The sequence below is a fragment of the Lissotriton vulgaris genome, chromosome 8, assembly GCF_964263255.1.
Source record: "Lissotriton vulgaris chromosome 8, aLisVul1.2, whole genome shotgun sequence".
In the NCBI taxonomy this organism is placed as follows: Eukaryota; Metazoa; Chordata; class Amphibia; order Caudata; family Salamandridae; genus Lissotriton; species Lissotriton vulgaris.
Genome location: NC_141696.1, coordinates 769,960,681 through 769,977,702, shown reverse-complemented (window position 1 = coordinate 769,977,702; position 17,022 = coordinate 769,960,681).

The following is a 17,022-nucleotide window of genomic DNA, read 5'->3' as shown; positions in this document are numbered from 1 at the left end:
TTCCACGATCGGTGATATCTAAAGGAAGAGTGAACAATTTGATGTCTTCGCTGCGACATAATGTGACGAGGAAATCACCCAAAAATACATACAATTTGAAGAGAAACGAAGAGTCCAAGAACATCAATGACTACAACCCAGTGATTTTGTCCATGTGGAATGCTAACATGGATATACAGTTTGTGGCTGACAACTGTATGGCTGTGGCTCGGTATGTGACGTCTTACATCACAAAAAAAGAAAAGACAGAACTCCCATGAAAAGAGCCTCAGTAAGAAGTTGTACAGTTTCAATCTGAAGAGGTTGTCGCATCGAGAAATCGGAGCTTACGAATGTTCTGACCGGTTATCTTCAGCAAGTCTCTATGCCAAATCTAGGAGTATCATTTGGGCAAGTCTTGGTCTTGCTGCAACACGTAATCGAGTTCTCAAACCTGTACGGGAAATTGAGTATTTGGCGGAGAAGGAGCCAAGCAGTACAGATATTTTGAAGACCAACATGTTGGATACATATTATCCAAATAGAAGCAGTCACCTGGAGAATGTTTGTCTGTATGAGGTTCTACAAAATTACATTTTCAAGAGGAACATCACAGAAGATATTGATAAAGGAGTGTATGCTGTAATTGGAAGTGAGGGATGTCTGGTCAAGCAAAAAAAATGTCTATTGGTAAATCATCGAAAATTGGATTGCGAATCTCCAGAAAGAAAAGAGTTTTTCTATTTAGCTCTTTTGCAACTTTTCAAGCCTTGGCGTGCAGAAGAGGAACTGCTTGGAGATTTCATCTGTTACGAAGACTCTTTCAATGCAGCCAAGGAGTCCATAGAATGTCGTGCTTTTCCAAAATATCTAGAAATGTTGAATGCAGAAATCGAGCAGGAAGCAACAATTGCAGCCGAGATTGCTAGAGACAGTTCTCAGGACAGTCAGATTTCTGTTTCATTGAGTTAGGATCCACTAGGAGGACCAGTTATCGAAAATGAAGCTGCCACTGCCATGATTGAAGTGGAAAGAGCCATGGCACATGCTCAGGAGGATGTGGTTAACTTAGAAGATTTGGAAAGACAACTCAACGTTGAGCAGAGGAAAATATATGACGAAGTTACCAGCCAAATTGATCATGGATTAAGTCATGAGAAGAAAGAGTGCTCATGTACGTCGTTGAAGCCTGTCCGACTGTACGTGAGTGGAGAAGCAGGAACTGGAAAAAGTTTCCTCATTAAAGCAATTTCATGTTATCTGCAGAAAAGGACTGAGTCATCACTGTCCTGTGTTGTCACCTCTCCAACTGGACTGGCAGCACATAATATTAAAGGTATTACTTTGCATCGGCTACTGATGCTGCCAGTGGAGCATGATAACAAATTACAATACCACAAGTTATCGGGAGATGCTTGTTGTGAAGTATCTAGAGTCCTGAAGAAGATGAAACTTCTTATCATTGACGAAGTAGGCATGGTTTCCAATGTCATGCTTGCCTTTGTGCATTTGAGAATGCAGGAAGTTCTTAAAACAGAGTATGATGTGTTATTTGGTGGCAAACAAATCATTGTTTTCGCTGATCTTCTGCAGCTGACACCAGTGAAAGGACAACCAGTGTTTAAACTGCTTACGCATGAAGATACCAGGAAGTGCCTAGGGAGCATTGGCAACGTTAACATATGGTTAAACTTCAATTATGCTGAGCTGCGTGAAAATATGCATCAGGCGAAGGATGAAGATTACAAGAATATTCTACAAGATGTTAGAATCGGGAAAGTGACTGAGCGTGGGAAAGAAGCTTTACATGCACGATTACTGTCAAATTTGTATCCAGAAGAAGACGTTCTGCCAGAGAATATTTTTCATAAAATTACTGAGAAGAAATCGGGAATATGCTTGATGCCAACTCTTGCAGAATGTCCCATCTTCAACAACAAAATGTTGACTTTAGAAAACCAAGAGATTGTGAAACTGGAAGCTATTGACAGAATAGAGCATATGGGTGCAACAATTGTTTTGTCTGAGAATTTGAAATCTAAATCGGATTCATTAGAGAAGACTATATCTAAAACTGCTGGTTTTGAAAAGACCCTGAATGTGTGCTTAAATTGCCGTATTATTTTGAGAAGGAATTTACATGTTGAAAGAGGTCTGGTAAATGGATCAATGGGTAATGTTGTTGATTTTGAGAAATACAGAAATAGAGATGGAATTGAATTTTTTAAAATTAAATTTGATGGCATTGAGGAAGTACAGCTAATTGGTCGTTGCACAGCTAGGTTTTTGCTTATAAAAGACTTATATGTTCGCCGTAAGCAATTTCCTGTTTGCTTGGCATATGCGGTGACAATCCATAAATCACAAGGTTTAAGTGTAGACAGTGCTTTGGTGAATATTGGCAGTTCTGTGTTCAAGGAGGGTATGGATTATGTGGCATTGTCACAAGTCAGAACTTTATCGGGTTTGTACTTGATTGAGTGTGATGTCACAAACATTTGTGCGGATCTAGATTGTGTTATGGAATACAATAGGTTAAGAAGACAGTATGCGCCACATTTGCCTCAATATCCTTTGTTTGAGAAACGTGTGGTAGGCCGGAAACGAAGAAATATCACTAATAGTAGGGAGGTTGTAGCAAAAAGACCAAAAGTCGATGAACCCAAAATTGTAAGTAGAAAGAAAATTAATTCTGTTGAAGATGTTGTTGGTTTTCAATTTGAAAATAGTTCTGGTGTCAACTGCTATGCTAATGTAGTGGTTAATGTTGTGTTTTCTCTAGAAACTTTAAAAGAACAGATTGTGATCAATTTGGATCAAAGTTTTTGCTGTTTGTTGAATTCTGTGTTAGAGAAATGTAGCGCTGATAGAACAAGAGTAGAAAGTTTGTCTGAAATTCGAAATCTGTTAGACAAATGTTCAGGTCAAACACAATTCTCTCAAAATATTCAGCAAGATTGTCAGGAGTTTTTAATGTATATGCTTAATGTATTGCAAGATGAAGGTGTAGATGTAGATCATCTGTTTGGCCTTTCTTATCAATGGCAGCATGACTGCGAGAATTGTACGTTATCAAGTACTACTAGTGTAGACTCAGAAAGATTTATATATTTAACTTTGCCAGACAGTAAATCAGTATCCTTTAATAAGCTAGTAAAAGCAGCCGATCAAAACATGGAGTGTAGCCAATGTAAGTCTGCAATGCTGTCTACATTATTTATACGAAGATATGGCCAGTATGTCATTTTAATGTTCCAACGATGTAGGCCTGATGGAACAAAATTGACAACTTTAATTACAAATTTTGTGGCTTCTTAGTTGTCAATATCAGGAAGGACTTTTCTAACTGCAGCAATTATATATCATGAGGGTCCTTCAACAACATCAGGACATTACACAACTTATTTGAAGTCTGGAAATGGCTGGTCATTCTGCAATGATTCTGTTTTAACTTTCAAAAAAAGATTGCCTTTTCACCTTAAAAATTCTTACCTGGTGTTCTTACAACCAAAATTTTAGGGAAGGAATCTCGGGATTTGTTCTGAGGAATTTCAAGAGGTTCTAATGGCTCCTACACTATATAGCCTTGTGGATAAGTGTAGCACAGAGCGAAAATTGTTTTTTTTAATAAGCTAATTCAAGCAGCAGATCAAAAGAAGGAGTAGAGGTAATGTAAGTCTGCAATGCTGTCCACATTATTTATTGAAACTTATGGGTGAAATGTCATTTTACAATTCCAACTATATAAACCAGATGTAAATAAGTTGTCAAGTCTAATTAAAAATGTTTTGGCTACACAGTCGTCGATTTCAGGAAGAACATTTGTAACTGCAGCTATTATATGATAAGATGGTCCTTTGACAACATCAGGATATTACACAGCTTATTTGAAATGTAAAAAAGGCTGGTCTTCCGGCAATGATTACTATTTGACTATGAAGCAATGTTGCCTTTTGACTTGTTTTCAGAAGTGAGAATTTAGGGTAGGTAACTGGACTATAATGATTCTAGGTGTTGCTGAAATTTAGTGTGCTGTTTTAAATTGCTTTGTATGTCACATTTTTGTTAAAACGATGGAGCTTATCTTTCAGAAAGTGGCGGGCAGAAAATAATAACAGCACAACAGAGTATAAGCTGTTCATAGGACATCCTTTGACGTCATGGAAAGTAAGTTACTTTTGAGGAGTTCAGATTTCTGATTGGTTATATTATATGGGTTTTTTAAACACAATCATTTTGATTGTGTTTTTTTTTCCCCGCTGGTATATGATGAATACCTTCAACTCACTGTTTGTAGTGAAATTTGATATATTCTGAGAACAGCAAAAATAAACCATTTAATATGTATAATTAATTCTGTACTTTGAATTGTGATTTTTAATATGTACTCATCTTGTCTCATGCTCACTCATCTTTTACTACCTTCTATCAATTTTAAACTTTTTGTTCTTTCATTCACAGATTGAAAGTATAAAAATAACAAGTGACTAAGTTAACGACAATTATAAGCTAAGTGTTTAATACTCATTCCGTTACATCTCTATCACATTTCACTTTTATTAGTTCAACTGCTTCATTTCTTTAACCCTCAGTTTCCTGCCTTTGCTACTTCCCTCATTCCTTTTCTATTATCTATTATACAGTATCTCTGTGTTACTCCCTCAAGCTATCTTTTAACATTATTCTCTCTGTCTTCTTCCCTTATACTCACTCTTCCTTTTTTTTTTCTTTTTTTTTTGTTTCGCTTCCGGTTCGCGTACCGGGGCGCGAACCAGGAAGCGAACTTTTTATAAAAAGAGGTTGCCAGAGTGCTAAACATTCTAGCATTTTTTTTATAAATGGGAGGTAGTTCTGAAAAGAACTTTTTTTATTGTTTTTGATGTTTAAAATTTTTTTAATTATTTTTATGAACATTTTTTGTCTTTCTTTGTATTTTAAGAACGGTTTTATATTTTTTTTGATTTTTTTGGGGGGGGCAAACGAAAAACAGTCATTATGAAGGGCTCAACAGGAGCAGCAAAAAAAAAGATAATTTACTTTCGGGGCCGTTTTGAACATTTATGATTTTCATAAGCTGTGTTTATGAGAGTTATACTTTTTTCCCCATAGGACATTAACTTGCCGCAAAAAATACAGGTATGTTTCATGTTACCAAAGTTCATCTGTATGTTTGGGACCGTCTCCCTCGCCTCTGGTCCCGTTACTGTCTGCTCAGCTGATGTACTGGCCACAGGAGGGGGGTTTTCTTGTAGTTCACGTACCTGTGCAGCACTGTAATTAATAGGATGCCACCTCTCCATGTGGCTATGCATGGTGTAATTCCCATAGCTGTATTTTTTATCTGTTCCTCTGGATAGTTCCATGTCACAGATCAAACAAGTGACATAACGGGCATTCACTTTTTTTTGGCCCTGGGGATATGTAAAGAATTGCCAGATGTAGTTTACTTTGACATGGGACCTCCTTGGTTCTTCTTGCAAAAACGGCCTTCTCACTTGCTGACCTTCCTCTTCTTCCTCTTCTTCTTCCTCTTGATTAATGAGGACCTGAGGAGGTGGTCCATCCTTTTTTGGTGGTGGTGGTGGTGGTGGAGGGGCTGCAGCAGCTGCAGCTACAACACTTGCCATTCTTGAAAATTTCCAAAGTAGGTCTTTCTCTCATAAAAATGAAAGTCAGAGTGAGGAAAAAAGGTGGGGCTTTCATCATTTGGGGAAAAAAATGTTCTAAACCAATGAAAAGTGTTATTTTTAGGTCATATGACCTAGCCTTACATCATTAGGAAACCAAAAGTAAAATGAACCAATGAAAAGTTTTATGAACAAATCACATGACCTGTTATGCTTACGTTACGCGTCCCGCTACGCACCCGGAGCGCTTCTGGGGCGCTGCGCTTCGCGCCTCGGTTCGCGCTCCGGAGCACTTCCGCGGCGCGTCATAAGACGCATTACGCGGCAATGCGATACGTCGCGTTTATGCGACGCGTCACAATGTTGTTTTCTTGCGCGGCAGTTGCGCTAACGAAACGTTTCCCGGTTCGCGGATTAAAAAAAATATATACATAAAAAAATTATATTACAAACATATAAAATATATTTTTGCATTAAAATAAGAATACATTTTACAGCTTTTGATATTTGCTGTTAAAAAACCATTGAAATTCACTGAAAAAACCATAGGTTATTGACCATATATAGTTAGGAATTAGCATTTACAAAACCTTAAAAATTCACTGAAAAAAACCATAGGTTATAGACCATATATAGTTAGGGATTAGCATTTACAAAACCTTATTTTACTCGCACAAAACCATTGAAATTCGCATTGAAATTCGCATTGAAATTCGCATTGAAATTCGCATATATAGTTAGTTGCACTAACTATATATCGTGCACCCGCAATCCACTGCTGATGATGTCACATATTACATCATTCATGACATGGTCAGTGGCATCACTGATGACATCACTGATGACATCTCAAATGACATCATTGATGACATCACTGATGACATCTCAAATGACATCACTGATGACATCTCATTTGACATTACTGATCACATCACTGATGATATCATTCATGTGATAATACGATGAACCTCTTCAGACTCTAATATAACCTTAGATACAATCAGTGTAAACAGACACTCACAGATTGTCACTCATCCATGGAGTTACTCATACATCTAGTCAGTCATGCAAAGAATCAATCACTCCTCCATTTCCTCAACTACACAGTTATACACACCTTACTTATTCAAACATATTCTAACACATATTTACTCTCTTATACAATCACTGATACAAATTTTCAATGATCCATGCAGCCACTCACACATTCACTGGCTCTTATACACAGTAATTTATATATGTCAACTCTCACATGTACTGTGTTTTAATATGTACTTACTTTGACATGTAGCACTGAGATATCCATTCACTCACCAATACACTCATACACACAGTCAACCACCCATACAGCTGTTTCCACATGCAGTTTTGAACCCATACATCTAGTAAATCAACTGTTCACACATCTATGCACAGTCACACACCTCCGATCACCCAGACACACACTCACTCTCCCATACAAATACTTGGGCAACCAATCAATAACCCATATAGTTAATCATATAGGTACTGATCAACACATGCAGCAGTTTACAGAACAACAGACATAATGATGCACAAATTAAGACAGTTTAGTCACTAACCCATGCTCTCAGTGAGACACATTTAATCACTCTCTCATACAGTCAGTCATGCACCTACTAAATCCTTCATCCAGACACTTATACATCCACTCATTCTTCAATATGTAAGACATATTTTTACTTTACAGAAACATACAGTCACTGGATGATGTCATCAGTGATGTCATCAGTGATGTCACTGACCATGTCATGAATGATGTAATATGTGACATAATCAGCAGTGGATTGCGGGTGCGCGATATATAGTTAGTGCAACTAACTATATATGCGAATTTCAATGGTTTTGTGCGAGTAAAATAAGGTTTTGTAAATGCTAATCCCTAACTATATATGGTCTATAACCTATGGTTTTTTCAGTGAATATATATATATATGTATTTAATATAAATATTAAGGCAAGACATTATCTGAGCTAGTCAAAAAAATAATATTCTTTTAGTTTTAATAAACTTATATTACTTTTAAATGCAATTTCGCGAAGTTGCGCTGAGTGCGTGCTGCGTGTGCGTACCCTATGCGGAACCCATGTGACCAGAAAAAAAGAGATTTGATTGGTTCATAACACTTCCTATTCTAAGTATTGAAAAACCCCACCCATTTCAATCACTCTTCTTATACCTTCCTTGGGAGAAAACCTGTGCTGAGAAAAACTTAATTTTTCTTTATTGGAGAGCTGAATTTCCTTTCTGCAGACAAAAATGGTTACCCAACTGCCAGAGTCATCTGATTCTGACCATTCAGATGTAGAGGGATTTCTACCAGAACCTCCCTGTCCCTCCTTTTCCGGAGGTGACATGTAAGATTTGCAAGGCTGTGTTATCCAGAGGAGATTCTAATAAGAAATACTCCTGTGGCACTGCAAGCATGCAGAAGCACCTACAATCCCTGCATCCAGTGAATTACGCTAACGAAGAATGCAGAAGACTCCGCCAAAATGCACCTCAACCACCGGCAACTGCAAGTGCCTCTGGGGCATCACCTTCAGCTTCCCATCCGGACATTCGTCCACAGTTTGGAAGAGTAAAAATGCACTGTATGCAGTGTAATCGGTTAATCTGCTATGGGGAGCAATCGGTAGACCTAGTTTGCAGGGCAATCAACAACCATCGTTGCTAGAATTTGTTTTTCACCCAAAAGTCATGGTTTTGTTCGTCCCGTGACTTTTTGTCCCTCTTAAAAAAAAAAAATTCAAAAAATCTTTTTTTTTAATGAAACTACACAAAGAAAAAAAAGTTATTTTCAGAACTAACTACTCTGGTTAAAAAAAGAGCTACATTTGTATACAAGCGTGTTAAAGTTTAGATGAATGCATGTGTAGTGCATAATATATTGAAACAATGCATTTGTGGTGTATGGTGAATGTATAAGTGCAGAACTATAAGGAAGTGCTGCAGCATGACACTGTAATCTCTTTATCTACAGCGTGCTGTGGTACTTCCGAAGCACAGGGATGCAACATATGTCCATAAATATGTTGCAAATCTATGCTTCCCTCTGCACTGCTGCTTAAACTGCAGCCATGTGGTGACACAGGCACCCTTGCACAATGGTGCAAGGATATCTGTGTCATGTGGAGTTTGTTTTTGTGCAAAAAGACTTGCCTTCCTGCAAAAAACAATCAGTGAACACATTTTTCTCTTACAATGTATGCTGTGTATTGTAGCATGTATTGAAAGAGAAAAAAAGAGGAGAAGTTAAAAGAATTCTCCTTGTTGTGCCTTGCTACATCAATTGGAGGATGGTGCAGCATTCACACACATGTCCAGATTTATCATTTGTGATGAATCTGGTGATGTGTCTTGTTCTATGACTGTTCTGTGCGAACACGCACAGCAACACCTATAGAACACCCTTTCAATGCAAAGTGGTGTGTATGATGAGGTCGTATTTACATGGAGAAGAATGGGTATACAGAGTGCCTTCTCTTCTCCTTGAGTGTTTTGTATTATCACTATGTTACAAAAAGTGACATATTGTTGGTACAGGATGCTTTCTACACATATCTGGTGGGTTAGTTGGCCCCCAGTGACACTTTATCCTGTAACTTAAAACACCCAAAGAGCATCTTTCCACACATATCAATTCCATCCATCTCCCCTTTCTTCACCTGTGTGCAAACACAGGCCATCGTGCATTTTAAACTTACCTTCACAGTAATAGAAATAAAAAATGCTACACATTTTTTTCTGTTGTTTTTTGTAATCTAAATTTGTGAAATATTTATATTTTAGAAGTAGGATCTGTAAAAGAGAAGAAAAAATACAGTTATAATATATAATATTATATTTTTTACAATACAGCATAATTTTAACATTTTACAAATTATTTTCTTTGCCTTTTTTGCTGTCCTCAGAATAATTAGAATTTTACTAGAAGCAGTGATTTGAATCATACTCATCACATAACAGCGGGCAAAAAAAAAACATCACTTTCCACATTTCTTTCAATTCCGTCTTTTCTGATTTTGTAATGTAGGATGTTACGTATCGAGCAACAGCAATGGAATTGTGCGCAACGTACTGAATATCCATGTTAGTATTCCACATGGACAGAATAACCGGATTGTAATCATTTATGTATTTTGATTCTTCGCTTCTTCTCAAATTGTAAGTATTTTTTATAGACTTTCTTGTGATGGTATGTCACATAGCTGACATAAAACTGTTCACTCTTCCTTTGGATATTACAGGACGTGGAAATGCAAAACTACATTTGGTATAGAACTTATCCTTAGACTTGTACTTTCGTCGACAGTATTTTCCACATTGATGGCTACCTTCCTCGGAAGCGGTCGTCGCTCCTAAGGCTCCCTGATCCTCCAGACTTACAGCTTGCTCTCTGCTGCCTGGGATCTGCTGCCTGACATCGTAGCGCCATTCTGACCATTGCTGCCTGGTCCCATTCCACAGTGTCACTCCGACTGTGCCCCAATATCGTACTGCTTATCTTTGTTTACGTCTCCATTTTGTTGTTGAGCCAGTCCCTACACCCCGCCCCCGCCTCCCATGTGAGAGCACCTCGCTCCGCCCCCTCTTCTATCCACATATGTCAGATGTCTTCTCGCGCAGCGTCCACGCGCAGCGGTCGCGCCGAAGGTGCGCCAAAGGTAAGCCCGTCTGCGCCCGTCCGCGCTAAGCCCGCGCCCAGCGCCAGACCCCCTGGCCCCCGTCCCATCCACCTCACCCGCATTACATACGCCGCCTCCACCCTCTTAGCCCTTAACCCCGGTCGACTTCCCAACTGCGCCCAAGCCGCCCCTGGACACACCCATGGACCCTTCACATGCAACTCCTGCAAGTTTGACGGCACCAAGACCAACTCCTCATCCACTAACACCAAACAGAGACCTGACACCAACCACCTGAAGTGCATCCTGCTCAACACCCGCTCGGTCCACAGACACGCCATTGACCTCTGGAATCTACTAGACACCATTTCTCCGGACGTCGCCTTTCTAACAGATACATGGATAAACGCCTCCTCAGCCCCAGACATCACCATTGCCATCCCAGAAGGCTATAAGATCATCCGTAAGGACCGCACCATCCAAACAGGAGGAGGCATCGCTATCGTCCATAAAAATTCCATCCGCATCTCCACCAGCTCAGACGTCAACCTTGCTAGCGCCGAACACCTTCACTTCCAGATCCACACCGACCCCAAGACCACACTCAGAGGCACCCTCCTCTACAGACCACCAGGACCCCGTACACAATTCAGTGATGACATCACTGACTTTATCACCCCTCACGCCCTCCCCTCCGAGGATTACATTTTATTGGGAGACCTCAATTTTCATCTGGAAAAAAGCAACGACAGCAACACCACCACCCTTCTGGACAATCTCGCCAACCTCAGACTCAAACAACTTGTTAATACCCCCACTCACTACGCAGGTCACACACTCCACCCTATCTTCACTTCCAGCAAACATATCTCCTTCAGTCACACCACAGCTCTCCACTGGACAGACCACAGCTGTGTCCACTTTATCTACAAAAAGACCACAACCCACAACTACCCTCAACCTACTCTGCGAAGAAACTGGAACAAAATCACCATCGACCAGATCTCCTCATCCCTTCTTCAAATCCCCCCTGCCCACTCTTCGAACCCCAACCAAGCAGCCATTAACCTCACTCAATGGCTAACCAGCAGCGCCGACAACCTAGCACCTTTGAAAAAACGTCAAATCAAACTATGCTGCAAAAACGCCCCCTGGTTCAATGATGATCTTAAGAAATCCAAGAAACTCTGTCGCTCCCTTGAGAAGACATGGAAAAAAGACCCAAACACCAGCACCAGGGACGCCTTCAAAAACGCCACCCGCATACACCACCAACTGATCCGAACTGCCAAGAAAGCCGCATTCAAAGACCGACTAGACAACAACGCCCACAACAGCAAGGAATTTTTCAACATCGTCAAAGAGTTTACCAACCCCTCTGCCAACTCCCACGACATCACTCCCTCTCAAGCCCTCTGCGACTCCCTAGCTTCGTTCTTCCACGACAAAATCGCAGACATCCACAACAGCTTCGTCAACCAACCCGGAGACCAACCCACCCAGCCTTCTGCCGTACCTTCACCCCCTTGAACATCCTTAATGACTGGAACCCAATCTCCACTGAGGACACCATCCGCCTGATGAACTCCATCCATTCAGGATCCCCCACAGACCCATGCCCTCATCACATCTTCAACAAAGCAGATTCCATTATAGCACCACATCTCCGAGACGTCATCAACTGCTCCCTCAACTCCGCCACCTTCCCGGAAAGCTGGAAACACGCCGAACTCAGCGCCCTTCTGAAAAAACCCACAGCGGACCCCACCGAACTCAAAAACTACCGCCCCATCTCGCTCCTTCCATTCCCGGCCAAAGTCATCGAGAAAGCTGTCAACAACCAGCTCGCCGCCTTCCTCGAAACCAACAAATCCCTCGACTCCTCACAGTCCGGCTTCCGAGCCAAACACAGCACTGAGACCGCACTCATCGCAGCAACAGAAGACATTCGAACTCTACTAGACAATGGAGACACAGTTGCCCTCATCCTCCTCGACCTCTCCGCAGCCTTCGACGCAGTCTGTCATAGCACCCTCCTACAACGCCTCAGAAACATCGGAATCCAAGGAAAAGCACTGAAATGGATCACTTCGTTCCTTGCCGGAAGAACCCAGAGAGTCCGCCTCCCACCATTCAAGTCAGAGGCCTCTGAAGTCATTTGCGGCGTGCCACTAGGATCCTCACTCAGTCCCACCCTCTTCAACGTATACATGAGCCCCCTTGCGGCCATCGCACGCCAACACAACCTCAACATCATCTCCTACGCTGATGACACTCAACTGATCCTCTCACTCACCAAAGACCCTAACACCGCCAAAACCAACCTACATGAAGGAATGAAAGAAGTAGCCGAGTGGATGAAGCACAGCCGTCTGAAACTGAATTCCGACAAAACAGAAGTCCTTATCTTAGGTACCTCCCCCTCTGCCTGGGACGACTCTTGGTGGCCAGAGTCCCTTGGAAAAGCACCCATCCCGACAGACCACGCACGGAACCTGGGCGTCATTCTGGACTCCTCACTCTCGATGACCAGACAAGTCAACGCCGTTTCTTCATCTTGCTTCAACATTCTTCGCATGCTCAAAAAACATTTCGCTGGATCCCCACCGAAACTAGAAAAACGGTCACCCACGCACTGGTTACAAGCCGACTGGACTACGGAAACACCCTATACGCCGGTACCACCGCAAAACTTCAGAAAAAACTCCAACGCATCCAGAACGCTTCAGCCAGACTCATACTAGACATCCCGCGTAATGACCACATTTCTGGTCACCTGAAAAACCTCCACTGGCTCCCCGTCAATAAGAGGATAACATTCCGCCTCCTAACCCACGCACACAAAGCACTTTACGAACTTGGACCCGAATGCCTTAACACACGACTCTCCTTCTACTCCCCCTCCCGCCAGCTACGCTCCTCCAACCAAGCCCTTGCTGCTGTACCTCGCATCAACAAAACCACCATGGGAGGAAGATCCTTCTCCTACCTGGCGGCTAAAACCTGGAACTCACTTCCCATTCACCTTTGCCTCACTCAGAACCACCGAGCATTCAGAAAGCAACTTAAAACCTGGATATTCGACAAGTAACTGCCCACCCTTCCCCAAGCGCCTTGAGACCCTCTGGGTATGTAGCGCGCTATATAAATTAATTGAATTGAATTTGGAATCGTGCGACTTGTTGTCTTAAATTGTTTTCTTCTGTGCTTTTGGGTATAGCACATTTAGCACTTTCTTCCATCAAAGACAAAATAGTATCATCCGAATCTGTTCTGAATTTGGGGGCATCCTTGATCCATAACAGAATATGTATATGAGGAGCACCTCTTGCTTGATACTCCTTTTTCCAAAAGAAATCCACAACTTCTCCAAGAGGAGGATTTTTTTTATTGCAGATAAAAGACATCATAGCTTCAAATCTATGATTTAAATACCAGCATACATTAACAGGATCCAAAGAACACAATTCTCCTGGTGTCTTGTATACAATATTTTTTATATTGGAATTTGCCTCTCAAAGAAATTCAAGTAAATCATCCCAAGCATACTCAGCACAGCCTAGGATAAGGAACCATGTAGGAGTTTCTAAGTTCCTTAGCATACATTTAAGTTCTCCATGATGATGGTACTAATAATCATTAGTCTCACGCTGACATGCCATCAGATTAATTAGCTGAGATTCTAAATGATCATGTCTCTGGTGCACTTTATCCATAAAATCCTTTGCAGAAACATTTTTCAGATGTACTTCTGTTTTCAACATGTGATTACTGCATATGAAAGTTCAGACAAGTCCCTCTCAAACAAAAGATGAAATATATATGCAGGAATCTGCTCAGGTCGTTCATCATATCGTCCTCCTTTTCCTGTTGGGAAAAACTGCGGAAAAAAACGAGCTTCCAAGCTTTCTTCCCATACACTCTTTGGACTTCCCTTCACTTTTTTCATTTGGAATAACTCAATAGTATTCCCCATTACTTCTTTTGAATGAATTGGATGTAGACTGTAATGTTCATAGATTTCTTCACTTCTTGATATGTCCACTTTTTCAATTTGTCCACTTGACGTTTCAGTATCTTCTACTAAAAGTATTTCTTCTTCTCCCATATAAACATTTTTAAAGTACTCATTGTTTTTTATCACATACAAAGTTGCCTTTTACACTTTCCTAACATAGTCTAACTTCTACAAGATTTTCTGACTTTTATTAGGCACACCATTAACTAGAATGACTAGTAGTTCATTTTCTACACACTCTACACCAATAGTTTCAACGTTTTTCTTCGACTCTAGAGGTAAATATACAACTCTTACTTTTAATCCTCTCAGTAAATCTGAAGGAGGCAATTTACCTGTTTTAGGCTCCATAAGAACAATAGCCTGAAATGGGTGCACACATTGAATGAGAATAGACTCATAGGTATTTACAAATACACTGATCAGAAACCAAACTAAAACAATTTTCTACCAACAAATAAGTTGCAAATTCCTTCCACTTATCATTATTTTCTCATTCACTTTTTAAATACAGATCAACTGTCCTAGTCTGATTTTTATAGTGAGTTTGCCGACAACAAATACAAGAATAATTTGGCCTTTCACCTGAAATCACCTTAAACTTTGTAATTTGTTCTTCAAAATTGTTTGTGGTAGTATGATGCACATTCTCTGCAACATTTTCTTCTATTAATGTCTCAATTTCTGCACTCTCTTGTTCAGGACCAAAGTAACAAAACTCAATTTCATCACAAACCTTCTTCACATCTGATACTGACCCATTCAAAAGAGCACTGTTCAACTCATTTATTTGAGTGCAGGACTTTTTGCATAATACAATCTTCTGACTAACTTCTGCATTTGAGAATGATGTGCTGCTAACATCCTGAAATGATGAAAAACATGGACATACTTTCCTAGAAAGACAAGCCAGAGAATGACCTTGCAAACCAGTATTTTTTCTCACCCTGCAAGGGTCTAGTCCTTGCAACATCTTAATCTTTTGTTTAACACTTTTTTTACTATATTATCATAAGAAATTGCGTAAAATATCAATAGATTCTTGTTGTACACTACAAATACTACTGCAATCCCAAGTGTACACTGGGGCTTTAGGACGTCTGCCTAGAACTTCATCAGCTATCACTTCTTCTGCATTTCTGGGAACCATCTGCTCTTTCTCAATCGGACAACCATTTCTAACCTCATAAGCTTGACCACTGGTATCAACTGCATGAAATAAATCATTGGTCTGAAAAGAACTCTCTTCATTAAAGAAAGGCTCCTAACTTGAACTGTGGTTCCATTCACCCAAAGAAACATCACAATAATTATTTCAGTTAATTACTCTTTACCTCTTACTTTTGACCTTCATTAAATTGATTGGTTTATCTAGTGATCGAATTCTGTTTAAAACTAAAATGAATAGTTTCCTTTTCACTTCAAAAGCCTTTTCAACAATGGATTCAACATGCTTCTTCTTTTTATAAAATAGTGCTCTTTTTCTATATTTCTTCATATCTTTGAGCAAATTATGTAGTACTCTATTACAACATTTTTTTTGCGTATTTCTTTATACTGATTTTGTCTTCTTTTACCATACGTCATATCTTTTGACTGTACATTGGCTTTTTTCCCTTTCCTGGTCTTTTGATTATTTTTTCTGCTTGAAGCATTGTCAGTAGTTTTAACATTCTGTACATTATTCCTGGGCCTAGAAAGTTTCTTAATGAATTCTTGGTTCTCTTACCGGAAGAATTCTTCTTTTTAGCCACATGTTGTTGGTCATCCAATACTTGTTGTTGAGTTTTCTTCAAGTAACTTTCCTTTAGCTCTCTTTTTCTCTTCCTTGATTTTTCAGGCATGATAACTTTATTTTAATGATGATAAACAATATCTGTAAAAAATAAACATAAATAAATGTATATTAATAACTTTATAACTTATACTTTTCTATTACTATACAAACACATTCTATGTAAAAATCATGTAACCACTTTCTTTTCTCATCACTAAATGAAATTGTAATTAAAGGTGTATACATAACTATATAGGAATGGAAGGAGAGTAACAGAGTCTTTCCTGCAGTGTATATATACTGACTGAGGAATTTTAGACCAGAAACATAAATGTGAAGGTGGTTAGAGCACCACATGCGTAGTGCATAGGAGTTTGAAGCAGCACATGCCCTAAAACCTGGCTCACTGCATGTGTACATGCGTACTGACTGAATGATTACAGTACTATAAGGAAACCCACTGGGTGCATTTATAATTGGTTAAGTTTTACTTTAGTGAATGGATTAGTACATGGTACTGAAAGAGTCACTATGGGATTGCAAGAACAGGCATAGGATGTTTGCTGGAGTGTATTGATACTGACTGGGGAATTGTAGGCCTGGAACACAACAAGTGAAAAGGTGGTTAACCACTACATGCATAGTGCATAGAAGTTTAAAGCAGTCCATGTCCTAAGGCCTGGCTATCTGCATAAGTACATGGATACTGACTGAATTATTAGACTACTACAAGGAGAGACACTGGGTGAATTCTTAATTGGCTGAGTTTTACTTTAGCGAATGGATTAGTACATGATACTGAAAGAGTCAATATGGAATTGCAATAGTAGTCACAGGATGTTTGCTGGAGTGTATGGATACTGACTGGGGAATTGTAGGCCTCAAACACAAGTGAAAAGGCGGTTAGACCACTACATGCATAGTACATAGGAGTTTAAAGCAGTCTATGTCCTAAGGCCTGGCTCACTGCA